Source organism: Centruroides sculpturatus, unplaced genomic scaffold (assembly GCF_000671375.1).
Source record: "Centruroides sculpturatus isolate CEXI.00-Female unplaced genomic scaffold, Cexi_2.0 scaffold423, whole genome shotgun sequence".
NCBI lineage: Eukaryota > Metazoa > Arthropoda > Arachnida > Scorpiones > Buthidae > Centruroides > Centruroides sculpturatus.
Genome location: NW_019384765.1, coordinates 377,689 through 392,983, shown reverse-complemented (window position 1 = coordinate 392,983; position 15,295 = coordinate 377,689).

The following is a 15,295-nucleotide window of genomic DNA, read 5'->3' as shown; positions in this document are numbered from 1 at the left end:
AAAATTAACAATTAACCTATACCTATATGTATTAATTACATTAATTTATTTCGTAAATGATACAGGTTTTTTTTATAATCAATTAATGTAGGACTATCTTTAAAGGGGTTTTTATTTAATTACATAATTAAATATGAAATTAATGTATAAGAATGACACAGTTCGAATGTTCTTTCTTCTCAAATTTCTTATTCTTAAGTAGTGTAGTAGGCAAAATTTCTGTTCTAGATTATACGAACGCGTGACTTTAGCGGTGTGAGGCAGAGTCACGTCAACTTTCTACGTTAGATGGACATTCGTAAGTTATCTTCGTTCTCGGGAGGTCGTAACAATAAAAGGAAACCAGTCCGACCTTTGACCTGAATGATATTCTGTATAATGTCAAGTGTTGAAATGAGGGTAAATAGCAGCATCGTTTCTCCGTCTTTAGCCTATATTTTCTCACAGAATCAAAACAATAATTCGCTTCTATATATAATGTAATTTGTGAAATTGCTATTATTATTTTTTTGTTATTTTATTAGGGTATTATAAGAGTGAAAGCTATCCGTGTTTTCTGTGGGAAGATCAGCGGTCGTTGGTTTCATTCTTGACATTTCGAAGATGCCGAATACCATACTCAGTTTAAGCTATACCTCCACGTATTTATACATATTTAAGTTATACGTATATAGGTTAAACAGAGAAGAATTATCATAAAGCCTGCATAAAAACGTAAAAGCTATCTAAGCTAACAAATTTCTGTGCGGAAAATTTTCTATAGCAAATATTTTAAGACGTATGATTAGCTTTATCCTTATAAATACATCTTTATTTGTGACAGATTGAGTTTTGCAGCAGATGGCTAATGTCGAACGAGTCTTCCTTAATTTCATTTTATTTTGGACGTCGAGTCAACGAACTGAGGGTAAGACCCGATTTTTCTATTAGATTTAATACGAATTAATAAAATAAATTGCTAAATTTTAATTTATAGAATGATGTTTATGATCATTTTGATGCAAAAACTGATCAATCTGGTAAGCCTATCCTTACAAATAGTTCTTTTTTTTTGTAGTCGTATTATTAAAAATGATATTTTTAAAACTATTAATTGACGCAATTAATTTCTTCGTAAGAAATCATCGAAAATAAATGTTAATTGCAATGTTGCAACATTTAATATTGCTTAATATTGAAAAATATATATATTTTTGTATATATTAAATAATTTAAAATTATAAATTGATACAGTATTTAAGGAATTTTCGAAGAAGGTTATCCCAAAGATCATTAACAGGTTTAAGTAGAACGAAACTGGTTGGCTTCGTAAATGATTAGCTATCGTGACCGAAATAATAGATCACACCATCTTCGCTATAATGGCAACGATAAACTTTAAACAATACCAAACATTTCATATTCTTACAGCTTTTTCGACTCTTGTATAAACAAAATATAAAAAATAAAAAAGTTTTTTCATTGGCAGAAATGTTATTTCGGCCTAGATTTCAACTTCATTAATATAGATGTAATTTTTTCGATTTGGTAATCATTAGTTAATGATAAGTTACATTTAAATTGTCGATATCTAACAAAGAATTCCTCTTGTAATGCCCCTCGTTCCCCTCTTTGCTAGACTGCATTTATCTCATTCGCCAAAAAATTTCATGAAAATTATTCAAACACATATTAATTACTATTTTATCATTCTTCAGAATGCAAATTAAAATTTTGTATTTAAAAAAATATATAAATTTGATGTTACAATTTCTAATTTTGAATTCATTTTAATCAAACCGTTTTTCCTTAATAAGTTATTGCGTGATTAATATTTAGTTTTAAAAAATCAAAATATATTTAAATCTAATATATTTAAATCTAATTTTCCGGATGAAAACAGCGCATAACCTTGAAGTCTTCACGCCCAGCATTAATTGACAGTGAAGCTGTCAGCAANAAAATCAAAATATATTTAAATCTAATTTTCCGGATGAAAACAGCGCATAACCTTGAAGTCTTCACGCCCAGCATTAATTGACAGTGAAGCTGTCAGCAAAGGAGTAAAAATCGACAAAAACTGGACAACCAAGCGACAACACACTAGAATTTTAATCTTCGGAATATTCTCTTATAAGGTAATTTTTAATCACCCAAGCAAATAATAGCAAAATTAATTTAATGATCGGTTTAGCATATCTTAGACAAGTAAATAAAGCGAATATCCGATTTTCACTGTGCTAAAACTGTAACAAAATCCATCCTCTTAATATCTTCCTGTCGGATTTTGGTATTGTAATTGGTATAATGTACTTTAATACAGTTTTATTTTATTAAAATACATTATTTTCGATAAATTATTTAGAAATACTGTATTCGTTAAAGTATTAACAATCACTTCTATAATGTCTCTAAATATTTATTAATTGTAGTGAATAAAAGTATCAAACATTCTAAATACTTTTACTAAAATATATGAATACAATTATTTAAAAATTTCGATTCTCGTGTATTTATATAGATCATTTGAAATTTTGAAATGTCAATGAGCTAGATAATTTCCTTTAAATTGATTAGCTAATGTTAGAAAAATGTAAGGAATATGATTTGTCATCCAACGTGGTATTTTCCTAAATTTATAAAAAAATAAAATTCTGCAAATCCTCGTGGAATTGTTTTTTTCACCGGAATTTAAAGTTTAAACAAAATTTAAATAAAATGAAAATTTTATTTAAACTTTATTTAATTTTTATTTTATTATTGACAACACTTGCTGATTTGTAATCACATTAAATATATGAAGGTTCACATTCACGACTTTTCCATGCAGTTAATTATCGAATTTCCTGGACATCGTCGACCACAGCATCGTTATTGAACGCATCCAGATAAAATCTTTGATTACTGAGTAGAGATATTGGGGAAAAAACGAAGATTTAGTGGAGTCATATGTTTACATCGAATTAAATGTTCGAAACTCAACATCGCGCTAATTAACTAAACATTGACGAAATCGGGCATCTAAGTTTATCCAATAATACTTTTTGTCTCATGGATAAGCCTAAACCACTGAGTACGTCAAAATGTTTATCTAATTAGCGGAGTGTTGAGTTCGAAAGATCAGATCTGGAAAAAAATGGTAATCCAGTTAGACAGTATTTATAAAGTTTTTTTTAATTAGTCATATAAAGGACACTTTCCTATCATAATGCATTTGAATGCTCTTCATTTCGCATATTTAAAAGATTTTAAAAGTTTATTCTTCAAAATATTAATCTTATCTGCAAAAGAGATGATGAATTTTAAATAATTTTAAGTCTCTGCTTTCCCTCAATTTTCCTATGATGTTTAAAGTAGAAAAACTTCTATAATTTTAATTCTTCCAGGTAATTTCCTTTATATTCAAAGAGTAGCTGAACCTTCGTTAAAACATTGGTCCTATCGTCTAGGATAAGTGGATTAATTTGTTTATATCGGCAGTTCCCAAATATGGAGCCTCGACCTTACTGTTTAAAATTGTTTTTAAAATGATTCCTAATAAAAAATTCAGATCTATAAATTTTGTATAAACCAGTAATGTCAGCACTGATTAACATCAACGTCACTGACTTTGCTAATAATAACTGTCTCGTCATTTCGTGTGATCATTTTAATTGTCATTTAACTGCGTAAGTTTTCTTTAGCAATCGAAGTTAAACTACAACTATTGGATAATTTTTGATAGGCAAAGAAAAAAATTTATTCAAATTGAATAAGATTGGTTTCAATAATGAAAAAATTCTGCATGTTTTTTTTGTATGTATTTATTAATAATATCATTTATTTAAGCGAGAAAATTGTCAACAATAAAAATAGACGATCTTTACAAAAAGATAAAATCGCATGCACTTATTTGTTAACAAGAAAGATATTTTTGCGATTGCGACACGATTACGAGTTGCATAACGTGTTAGAATCGCAACTATTATATCACGATGTGCAATTAATTTTTTCATCATACTCTATTTTATTATTCTTTTTCTATAAAATATTTCGCAAATTCGATTCTCGTAGCGTTCGGTTTTGTAAATTTTTTTTTTTTTTTTCAAAATATTCGAGTTTTGAAATGCCGATAAGTTAAAACGCGTAAATTTAGTGGTGTCGTTTGTACTGCTGCGCCGTATGCGTGAGATGACGATGATAACTTTTAAATGTATTAAATGGATTCGTATAAAAGGGGTTTTTAAAAATAATTTTTTAAATATAGAGTTTGATGCCAGAAAATTAATGCTGAACATTGACTGTTTTGTATAATTTCTAAAATAAACTCAGCAAACGAGAGATTGAATTGTGCGGAGTTAAAAAAATCTTTGCAAGTTACAAACTTTTGAAGACACTTAAAAAATCTTAAATATACGTCGAAAAATGTATGCTTTTCGGAGGAAAACAGGAAAAAATTCTTATTGAAATAACAATGAGATAAAACACCTGAAAAACCGAACCTCAGTTTAGCGAGCCTTGCGTTAAAATGCAAGATCACTGAAAATGAGAAGACGAAACGATTTTTAAAATTTTATTTCATTTTATTTTTTTTTTTTTTGTTATTTTTCTTTCTACTTTTCAATTTTATGACAAAGGAAGATGTTCTAAAACAGTATTTGAAATTTTTCTATCCGGCCGTCAAAATCACAGTAAATTTTTAATGTTTTTCTGATACGTAAATATTTTTAAGTGGTATGCAAAATAAGTAAGGATATTGATAATAGCTGTTGTTTTGTTTCTATTACATTGTATATAGGCAATTTCTACAAACTCGATTAAGCATGGCAAAAAAATAATAATAAACATGCTTATAAATTTGCTTTTCTACATNAAAAAATCTTTGCAAGTTACAAACTTTTGAAGACACTTAAAAAATCTTAAATATACGTCGAAAAATGTATGCTTTTCGGAGGAAAACAGGAAAAAATTCTTATTGAACTAACAATGAGATAAAACACCTGAAAAACCGAACCTCAGTTTAGCGAGCCTTGCGTTAAAATGCAAGATCACTGAAAATGAGAAGACGAAACGATTTTTAAAATTTTATTTCATTTTATTTTTTTTTTTTTTGTTATTTTTCTTTCTACTTTTCAATTTTATGACAAAGGAAGATGTTCTAAAACAGTATTTGAAATTTTTCTATCCGGCCGTCAAAATCACAGTAAATTTTTAATGTTTTTCTGATACGTAAATATTTTTAAGTGGTATGCAAAATAAGTAAGGATATTGATAATAGCTGTTGTTTTGTTTCTATTACATTGTATATAGGCAATTTCTACAAACTCGATTAAGCATGGCAAAAAAATAATAATAAACATGCTTATAAATTTGCTTTTCTACATACAAACGAGGATATAAATTCTATGTTTTAAAGGGAAAATGTATAAAAGTCTGGAAGAACACATGCGATAGGCGGGAAATTTTAATATTATTCTTCAAAATTAAATTGCTTTTTCTTTAAAATGTTTGTATAAAATTAAACGACTGTTTTGATGTTTTAAAGTACGAAATATGTCATTTACTTATTTATTTTTTGCTATTTTTCTTTTTGATATAACCCGTGAAATTTGTTGTCTTATACGAAAAGAAATAAAAAGGTTAGAGAACTGCTTTCGAACAGATAAATACAGTCAAAACTTTCAATTTCTGATAATACTTTTGACGTTTCTGTTGAGGATGACGGCAGAAAAATACAAGACTATTGTCGGTGATCATTCGGCGAAACTGCATGACTGACTTTTCCAAATGAATGCCAATAGATTAGATTAATTCTAGAATATGGTCGGTAAAGTGTATTCCAGAAAGGTTATAAGATACACGGTATTTGACACTTAACTAGTCAAGTTTATTAATTCTTGGTCGATGATTACTATAAGCAATATCCAAGAAGGTGATTGAAAGAAAAAAAAAATACTATTAAGCTAGCTTTGTTTTAGAAATAATATTTATGCTATTAGGCTGATTTAAATAGTTAAATAGGATTTTCAGGCGTCTGTATGTAGGCCCACTTAACAACTCTAATCATTAAAGATGAAATTTTTAAAGCAATATTCCTATTTGATTAAGCACGAAGAATAAATAGCTTATGAATATGCGATATGCCATAATTTGCTCAATAACTCTCCGAAAGATTAAACATTTTTTTTTTTTTTTTTTTAAATTGAAGATGTAATTATTCAAAGCTTAAAATATTTTCGTAAGGTCCATTTCTCTACTACAATAAAATTCATGAATTTATATTTTGTCGATTACTTTTAGCGAATATTGTAGACACTGTCTCTAATTAAATATTATTTTTTAAAAATTAATAATTGTGTAATGTAATTATTCTAAATAAAAGCCAAATGCATTATTAAGAAATTTAAAAAATTCGTTTTTTATCAATGCAGTAAACAATTAAGAATTTAGTTTTTTAAAATCAATTGAAGTTTGTTCCGAAGCTATAAAACATTGAAAGTGTACATATGAAAAACAATAAAATTACTACATTGTTCTTGCATGATTCACGTGCGCGAGTAGGATATTATTTTCTTCATACTTTTCAATAGAAATTAATTACGTATGATAAAAATATCAGTACGAGTCCTTATTAATTCGAAGTGTAAAATAAAAGAAATTAACATTAAATTATCATCGGAACAAAGACTTCCGGACTTTTTATATATTTTATTGCAAAATAAATCACGTTAGTTGATCGAACTGGCCTCATTCCTTCGGCGGCAAAACAATAAGCGCGACATCTCAAGTAATTGTTGCTAATGAAAAAGGAGAAACTTTCTAAAATATAGAAAAATCCAAACTACAATATATCTCACGTTTTCTGAAACTATTTAACCCATTAAAGTTCTGATAAATTAACGATGTTCTAAAAGAATTGGGTTAAAAAATAAATGTTTAAAATCGTTCTTAACGATATGGAAATGATATAGATCTGTTCTAATTCCCATATTTTTTCTTTTATATAAATTTTGAAGCAACAGTGGAACCGTTTAAACTTTTACCCGATGATAAATCGAGTTAAAAGTCTGCTCCGTGTTTCATCTGATAAATCTTTTTCCATCGAATGTATTCTACAAATAACAATGATAAAGTAAAGTATTCGTGACGATAAGACAATTTATCATGTGATTCGTGCTCGATATCACGACGTTCGAAAATTATAAATGTCGATAAAATTATTAAAATAAATTAACTTATGTAAAGATGTATATTATTTTAAAGATAAATAGTTCATCCTTTCGGACGTTTAAAAAAACCAACGAAAGGAACAATTGGCTTATCGTTTGCTTTTATATTTTCCCGATTTCCATCACCCGATGATTCGGTTAATTGTTATTTCCATCGACGTTGTTATCTTAATTAACTATTATCTGATGTAGTTAGAGTGGAGCGCACTTTTTGGTACTTGGACGTCAACAGATACGGATGAAATGTCGTTAACAAAAATATTTTTTTCTTTTTCTTTCCCTCAACTATGGAAAAAAATTGCATTCGTTTCAGTCATTAGGTAATATTTTTTTCCGAAATCCGATCTCATTAGCTGGTGTTGAAAATTACAAATGTTACTCTACTCTATAGTGCTAAGCTCTATGTGTCACGCTTTTTTTCGTGAAGAACTTTATTAGTTCGAAAGTGGTATTAGAATAACTTTAATAGACCTAATATTTTAAATGCGGCAGTATTCATTCTTTTTCTACTCCATTCTTATATGAGAAAACGAATTTAAATCGTTCAGAATAGAAAGTTGTTATTCTTATATACAAGAAAAAAATAAATGTACACTTTTTTCGACTCGTTTTTCCCTGTCAATCAACTCCAGTAATTCGAGAATAATTAAATAACAAAAGTACATCGCGTTATACAAATATTCATTCGGAAATTTTGAGCTAATAATATATCCTATATAAGCACGTATGTAGGTCTATCTTTTTACAAAGAGAAATAAAAAAAAAACAAAACAAATAAACTTCATGTTAAAGTCTATAGAAATATCCAATAATTGGAAAAGAAATGGAGATATACTATAATTAAGTAGATTCTTTTTTCGTCTATATTTGTATAAAAACTATTATAATTATTTGGTCAATAATCTAGGAGAAAATAAGTCATCGACCGGAAAAATTCTCATTTTTCGTCTTTTGAAAACATCAGAAATGACGGACGATGACTTTTTAATTATAAGTTCTCCACTGAAAATTACATAAATTATCACTTCCGAAACTGCGTAATATTTACGTATATTTACTCGTTATATAGGTCTTGTTAATTACAAAATAGCAGAAATTAAAAACGTAAAAACTAATTACAAGATAGTAACTACAAGGTAACAACAGTTTTATTTTTACCTCGTAAAATGCAAATTTGTTATTGTTTGTTTAAAAACTGCAAAAATCGAAACCAATAATTATATTGTATGCAAACATTTAGCCCGGAGTATCAACCTTCGAAAATCATTTTTGTTTTTTAAATTAAAAAAAAAAAAAGTTGATTGTCACGGTTCGATCACTCGCACGAGCAAATTGTCCGGGTGTCATTGTTGCCGCTCCAGTTAAATTCCGACAAACGATTGTGCTTGACACAGATTTTCACTAGTCTTTCACTAGGACCCGTGTTCTTTCGGTCAAGATGAACACACAAATTAAGGAGGGGAAAAAAACTTGATTTAGTAAAGTATAAACGAATATGATTCATCCTTAATGGATTTCTAGGTGATTTATTTTTTTAAAACATAATCAATTTTAATAGTCGCGGTTATAAACATTCGTCGCTTCCTTAAGACACACACAAACACACAAAAAAAATACATTTATGCCGTTAAATGGTTTACAATAAAATAGCGACACAAAAAGTCTTCCACCATAAAATCGATATTGGCCCGGATGTTTAATGTTAAAAGAAGAATAAATTTCCGCATATTAAAATTTTTTTTCTCTTAAATTATTCGAGTAAAAATGTCGCAAAACTACGTAGCCTAATTGTTTTCTGTATATATTTTCAATTATGCTTCAAAAATAGGAATAAATTAATCTCTGTTTTCAGTACAAAGACAAGTAAAAATTTAAAAATTAATCTTTTAAAACAAGATTAATTTATTATTCAGAATAAAAGATCTATTTAACTATAACTCAACACATTAAAGTTTTGTGAAATAAATGCAAGGTTTAGCTATAAATCCAGTTCTCTCTATATACATATTAAACAGAGAAACATTTTATTACATTATTTGAAGAACGTATTCATCGTCGATTTCTACCTTGACCTAATCCAGACATTACGCCAGATATTGTAAATTAAAAAGTATGACTCTCCATAGAAAATATTACTTATAAACAGTTTAACATTGTTTTAGACCTTATCGTTATATAATGGACTTATGTTGTAACTTGAACTATTTTTACTAGTATACAAAATAATAGAATTTAGCAAGAGTATGAATATTTACATAATTTATACCGTATAAATCAATAAAGGTTAAAGTTCGTTTCGCTAATTAGCACTTCTGATGATTTCTTCAAATAGTCAGAAGAGTTCTATGTAAGAATATATGAATTATTTATTTTATAATTCTACGAATAAACAACAGAATAGAACCTACCATAAAATATAAATTTTAACAAATATTCACACTTTCTAAAATGATAATCATATTTATATTATTTCCATTGACAGATTTATTTTATTCTTATCCGGGTTTAAAAAAAATACTTTTCTGAAAAAATCTAGTAATTCTAGTTGCTTTTTCTATCTGCAAAAAACTTGTAAATATTTTAATAATTAAAATTCTTTATCCAGACAACTGGTTTGCAAAAATCAGGAAGAATCATAAAGACTTTTAAAAAAATAAATAAAGAAAGAATTACACAAGTTAACAGGATATAAATAATAATTTTTTTTTTTTACAAAATAAAAAGAAATATCTAATAGTTCTATTTAAAAAATAAAAAAAAAATTCCTTTTCTTCGAATTAAATTTTTCCCGAAATTTTCTTTGTTGAAGAAAAATTAAACGATTTTAATTTTAAAAACCTAACCTAGATATTAAGCGAATTATAACAGATACTAGTATATATTTCGCGCATTGACCAGGTAATTACGCAAACGTTAACTCTAAGAACTTGAACTTATTTAAGTTTGTTTCATCATTCGGCTTCATTTTTTTTGTTTTTTTTTTTTATTAATCACACAATGGAGATTTGATGACGATTATGAAAACGCACTTTCCATTCTGATAGCATTCGCTAAGAAATAAAAGAATCGTTCCAGTAGCTTTGATTTTCTCTCACGTATGAATTAGATCGTTCTTCTTATTATGTCAAGGTAGCCGTAAGGATTATCGAATATTAATAATTAAATCTCCGAATGTGGAATTCGCACATAAAATGTTAGAGGTGGAGCCGATGTCCATGAGAAAGATTTTCTAGCGGCCGGATCACGCATTGAGAGAAACTATGCAAGGATATTGTCCAGACAAATGGCAGTTTATCTTTTTTTTTTCTTTTTTTCGTTCTTATCTTTTTTGTTGTTTTGTCTATGTTCAGAACGTAAGCATACACCCTTACCATTACGGGTGATTAACACCTACAGAAATATGCAAAATTATTAACATAATAAAACTATTCTAGATCAAACCGGATTTTAAGAAATCTGATTTAAAATTTCCTAAAATAAGACATTTTCTCAAATAATTTAATTAATCTAACTGATTATAGGAAGTTTTGAAGATTATTTAATTCAAATTTTATTATTATGATTACGGATTAAACAAAATACAGCAGATTGTTTTCCTTCTTGTGAAGAATGTTTCCTCGATTACTGATGGTTAAATCGGATTATTTATGTAAATTATACAATAAGTGGGGATAATGATGAGATAACCATTAATCAATAAAAAAAAATTGGATAAGTATCATCATAATTTGTTGTTTAATTTTTCCTCGAAATATAGATTATATGGTATTAATAGGAAAAAAATATAAATTATATTTATAGATTATTGAATAGGGAAAAGAAAAAAATTATTTTGGAAAAATCTTTCCTGAGACAAAAACATATTTTTATTCAATTGATTTGTTAATAAAATCAGTGAAAAAATATTTATATTGTCGATTAATATAATTTTCTATGGCAGACTTATTAGCAACATAGTGCGGAACTGTTTAGTAAATCAGAAGCTATAGCCTGACTTTTAACATTAGTGTAATAAATAAACAATAGATTATTTTCTTCTTGCATCACGTTTCTTTCTTTCAATTTGTAACATTTACATAAATCTTAATTTCTCCTCATACCATTTGATTTCTTCTATTAAGCTATTTTAAATAAGAGTAAACTATTAATCATTTTTGATTATAAAATTACTTAACAAAAATATAAAATGATTTCGAAACTTTTAGTTGCATTCTGAACGACCGAAAGTTCACATATTTTACGATAATTCTTTCAATAACGAAAAAATTATGTTAATTAATGAATTAATTACATCTTAAGTTATTAACTTAGTTTTTATTTAAATAGTAATTGAATTAATATAATGTTTCCGCATTAAATTATTGGAAATAATTTTGATTTAATTTTTCTTTATTAATTTAATTTACTAATTTGAGAAATTATGTTACACTCTCATTATAAGAAGATAATTTTTTATTTATCAATTATTATATAGACTATAATAATTATTAAAGGTTTATTCTTAAATTTTAATTCAAATTAAAAAAATAAAATAAACAGATCAAAACATTAGTTCCAACACTTATAATTAAAATACTTAAAATTTGATTTATAATTTACGTTATAAAAATAATAATAATTTAATAACTTTTTAAGTTGATTAAGCATATAAATATTAACAAAAATTTCACAAATGGTTCGTTGAAATCCTAAATTTTAAAAAGGATCGGGTTCATTTATAGTTGTTCAGATTTTGCGACATTTTATTGGCCTAAATTCGTAGATAAACAGAATAGAAACTTAAAAAACAAAAAGCTTAATGATTTTAATCGATATAAAACCAAAGCAAAAATCTATTTATCACTCTTCTTAATGCCATTTCAAAGCTGTCATTTATGTAAATCTCAAGTATGTCTTACCTCCACATTATCCTAACTTGTATCTTTCACCTTTTCCAAGGACAGTAAAAAAAAAGTCAACATTTCATTCCCCTTTGGATTTTTTCTCACTTTTTACAGCTTATTCATGCTTAGTTATTTTATAATCGTTCTGTAAGGTTATTCATATCTTGACAACTTTTATTAATAATTCTAATACAAAATTTTAGACCTATAAATAGCTAACGAAATATCAAAACTTTTGCATAACTTTTAATTTTCTTTATAATAAATAATATTTCTCGTACTTTCATTTACATTATCTTAGCGTTTTGATATTTATTCTAGCCTGGTGTAAGATAAAAGTTGAAACTTTATATATGCAATATTTACAGAATTTTATCGTTTAAACAAAATTTAATTAACCAAATACATGCAATTGTCATACTTATTGATTCATAGAAAAGATAAATAAAGTGGTTACATGAATCAGTAATTGATAGTTAGTCAACTAACAAAAATTACTTTCTACATCAATAAGTACGAATTCTATTAGTAAATAAATGTTCTATTCTGATTTTAATGAAAATTTAAAGGTAAGCTTACAATAAAAGCTGACTATGCGCTTTATAGAGCTCGATTAAAACGCCGATTATTGAAGGACTCAAATCATATGAATTGTGTGAATATCTCTCTCTTAAAATTATTAACAAGTGATTGTAAATAATAGGATCTAATTGTAAATTAAAAATATATAAATGTTTTATTTTCCGAAGTTTACATTCAAAATACAGAAAAATCATAGCCTAAATTTTAGTAGTTTTATAATCTAGGAACATTGCAATAAATTAATTAATAACTTTAAATGAACTTGAAATATTTTGCAAAAAGTTTGATTTAATTATCGTATTTTTATTTTTATTAATATTTGATGTTTTATATTAATAAATTAAGTTTACTTTGTTCCCTGTATCACGTATTTCACATTAAATATATTTGATCGTCGTCATCACCACAATTATAACTATTCAGTAATAGTATGGAAAGATATCTTCCTAATTGTAAACGTCATTATATCGTAGGTCACTAAAGTCCGTATTCACAACCAAGGATCAAGAATTAGAGTTAGAAGTTACCCAATAAGCGTCTACGTTTTAAAATGAACGTGAAGTGGTTAATAGGATTTTGGAATTCGTGTGAAATGACATATGCTCACGAAATCATTGCATATACACTGGAGTGCGCACTCAGGATTTAATCTTGGGGGTGCCGAGTTGAACGGATAAAAACTTTTAATGTGAATTCAATAAAATTCCCACCTTATGTGACCGCTAATTTATTAGTAGTATGGAAATAGAAGACACGACACAATAAAAATACAAAAAAAAAATTTAATTAGGGAAAGAATTTTGCAAAATTTTCTAGTGGATTTTTTTCATTTTCCTTTGGAGGGTGCCAGGGTCCTTCGGCTCCCTCTGGTGCGCCACTGCATACATAAAATATTTTTCCTTGAAAAAATAGTCAAATCTACAATTTGAGTAAGAAATGACATCATAAATACCTAATCTGTGTTAATAATTCGTAACACGGCTGTAGTTTATTTAAACAAAATACAGTATAACCGAAAGTGTCAATAACTGATGACCTCAATTACCAGTTCTTTTATTTTATTCAGATTTATTGATAACTTAACCGTTTTAATTTCGTTTTCTACAAGTATATTCGAAAAGTCTTCTCTAATTAAATAGAATTAATTTTCAATTACTATTTATATTCTCATAATGAATTTTAATTTAAAGTAATTTAACATCTTCACAAATTTAAATGTTCGTACAGCAATTATTAAATTTCTTTTTCATATTTTGGTTGGACACACTGCGTGTTTGTACCTGTAACCTTCGCATTTTATTACGCTATTATTATCATAATAAAATTCGGAAAAATAATTCTTTTTAAGAAGGTTTGCAACTCGCTCAGCAACTCTAAAAGGCACTTAAAAAATATTATAACCGATAATAACGGTATGATTCTCATATCTCACCGTTAACTCTTGAGTTAATTTTAAGGCTGACAGTAACAATTATTCGTGTTTCAAGGCAGTCAATTACAAAATATTCCTTTTTTGTTTAGTTATTGTTTATTGACAACGATGTAATTTAGAAATGAAATTATCATAAAACACGTGAGACATTTTTAGTATACCATTAGACGATTACGACCTCAAATTCTAAATTATTCAATGGTGTGGAACTTAAAGGGTTGCTCATGGTCATCTTGACGCTAACAGTTCGATACACGACATAGTTTCTTTCCAAATCGGTTCAAGGAGATTTAAATTCTAACCCAGCTTTTATATTTTATCCTATTATTGTGTTCTTAATGTATTCTCCTTTTCAGGGTTACCTATAGCGATAGCGTTATGGAATTCGAAAAAAATCGGTCAAAAATTACGGCAGAAAAACTGTTTTCTGATCGATAACGATGTGGAAAATTATTGAGATATTTTTACTTCGCCATTAAGTCGTTAGACATTTGTTAAATTCTCAGGCCGTAAGAAGCTTGGTACGATTGTAAGCGAAATGGATTACCCATCCTTGGTTTACCAACCGTTTTCGGAAATTTAAAACGACGTGGGGAATATCGATATGCTCTGAATATATCAATAAACTCTGAATGGTATTACAGTTGGGAAGGAAACTTTACGACTCATTTCAAATCTGCACTTTCCAAGCAATTTAAACTGTCTCTAAATTCTTGTGTGTTTAGGTAATGATTTAATAAAAAAACATTAAAATCTTAAGGTTATATTGAAAATTTTAATTCATAAAGAATTTACAGTAAAAATCGTCAATATGTTACAAAATGTGATTACATGAATTGTATCAAATTTGGAGAACTTTTTGACTAGTTGCCTAACTAACCTGCATTATAGATACGTACGACCTTGATCAGAAGCTGAATTTAGGACAACTCGGTCAAACATTATCATCAATTTGTTACATTGTATTGAAAATATATTGTTTTCGAATATAGAAATAAACAGATGCGTTTAGATGCATGTAATATACGATTATTAAATACACATATCTATTTAAATGTTCATAATGTCTGTATAGAATACAAAAACCAAAATCTAGAATTATAAAATATTAAAGTTTACATATATAATTAATGATAATTCATAACATTAAATTAAGAATTATTTTACTGTATATAATACTTTTACAGTAACGGAAAGGAAGTCTTCATTTC